This window comes from Entamoeba dispar, genomic scaffold (genome assembly GCF_000209125.1).
Source record: "Entamoeba dispar SAW760 scf_1105229463323 genomic scaffold, whole genome shotgun sequence".
Classification (NCBI taxonomy): domain Eukaryota; phylum Evosea; order Mastigamoebida; family Endamoebidae; genus Entamoeba; species Entamoeba dispar.
In genome coordinates, this window is record NW_001855635.1 from 11,601 (window position 1) to 13,468 (window position 1,868).

At 15.4% G+C, this 1,868-nt stretch overlaps 10 annotated features.

Moving 5' to 3' along the window:
* Window positions 1-26: 26 nt before the first annotated feature.
* Window positions 27-61: a sequence feature (AT_rich).
* Window positions 62-175: a microsatellite.
* Window positions 176-198: a sequence feature (AT_rich).
* Window positions 199-220: 22 nt separating this feature from the next.
* Window positions 221-347: a microsatellite.
* A 5-nt stretch (window positions 348-352) lies between these two features.
* Window positions 353-465: a microsatellite.
* A 3-nt stretch (window positions 466-468) lies between these two features.
* Window positions 469-537: a sequence feature (AT_rich).
* Window positions 538-868: 331 nt separating this feature from the next.
* Window positions 869-958: a microsatellite.
* Window positions 959-997: 39 nt separating this feature from the next.
* Window positions 998-1,051: a sequence feature (AT_rich).
* A 211-nt stretch (window positions 1,052-1,262) lies between these two features.
* Window positions 1,263-1,295: a sequence feature (AT_rich).
* Window positions 1,296-1,582: 287 nt separating this feature from the next.
* Window positions 1,583-1,758: a microsatellite.
* Window positions 1,759-1,868: the final 110 nt, after the last annotated feature.

Sequence of the window (1,868 nt, forward strand, 5' to 3'; positions counted from 1 at the left end):
AGAAATTTGTAAACTATGACAGTGTGTTTTATTTAAATATTTTCTTCTTTATATATTTAAATTTTATCTATTTCTTAATTATTATTTTTATTATCTTATTCTATTTTTATATCTTTTTTATTATCTATTTCTTATTAACTTTATTATTCTATGTTTTATTTTTATTTCTTATTTTAATAAATTTAAATTAAAAAAAAAGAAAAAGAATTATGATAAAGTAAAATAAATAAATAAAAATTATAAATAAATAAAGAAAAATAAATAATAGAAAATAAATAATATAAATAAAAAAATTATAATAAGTTTTATAATAATAAATAAAATAAATAAATAAATTAAAATAAATATCTCAAAGAATGAAAATTATAAATAATTTTATTTATAAATATAAAATTATAATAATAATAAATATAAAATTAATAAATCTTTATAAATTTATTAAAATTTTAATAAAATAATAATAATTACTATTTTAATTCATTTAAATAATATAACAATGTATTTACAAATAAAATAAATTTAAATTTAAGTATTTTTCATGGTCACGAAATTATGCATTTTATTCGTATTCATTATTATATTATTATATTGATTTGTGATGTTGTTAATTATTTCATAATTGATGTCTAAATGTAATGAATGTTATCATTGTTTGTTTAAAACATGGTGTTTATGTTTGTTAGATCATTGAAATGAATTATCATGTTGCAAATTAATTCTTGTTAAATGATTAAAAGGTAAAAAAAAATAGTAGAAAATATTATTAGATGAAAATATTTGTGATTAAATATGAGAAGAATATATTTGTACATTATTAGTTATATCTTTCTAATTCGATTTCTGTATTAAATGAATATATCTGTTGATGAAATTGAAATAAAATAAATATAAAATGAAAATGATAAAAGAAAGAATAAAGAAAATAATAAGAAAATAAATATAATGATTAATGATAAAATGGATGAGTTATTATCATGAATGAAAGTTGAAGATGAACATTAAATTCATTATTATTATTTATAAATGTTTAATTTATAATACATATTAAATAGTCATTCTTCATTCTGTATTATTGTGTTGATGTTTAAATTATTCAATTTGTTATTATCATATCATCATTTCATTGACACTTCTTATTTATTATCTTTTTATTTGTTTCATCATTTATCTCTTGTTTGATATGATAATATAAATAATTTACATTGTATATTATCATCATTCATCATTGATAATCATCTATGATATAATTCAATTTTCATATCAATAATTATATCATTTAAATAAATAAATAATAACATTTGTTAACATATCATTATGACATCTCATCAGTATGATAAATAAAATGTAACATATTTACTCATTAATAACAATACGATGGATATTCATATTTATATAATCATTGTTATTCATAACTAACATTATAAATTTGAATTAACATAATGTTCTTCTTTATTACATTTCATAATGATATTTTCACATTAAAATAGAATTGATGGTAAATGAAATAAAGAATAATATAAAATGAACACAATTATGAATGAATATACTCAACAAGTCAAGACACATCATACTGGCTACGAAAAAAAGCAAATAAGAGAAAGAATGAAGAGAAAGAATGATATAAAAGAAAAAAGTGAAATTAAGAAGTAGAAGATGATGAAAAGAATAAAAGTAGAATGTTGAGATTATAAAATAAAAGAAGATAAAAATGAATATTTTAAAATGAGATAATAAAAGATGAAAAGAATGATGAAATAATGGATGTATGTTTTATTATAGAAATTAGAAATATGCAATAAAAAAAAAAGGAATTTATTGATGCAAATTATTTAACATTATTTTATTTATGCAATTTATTTATCTTTTAT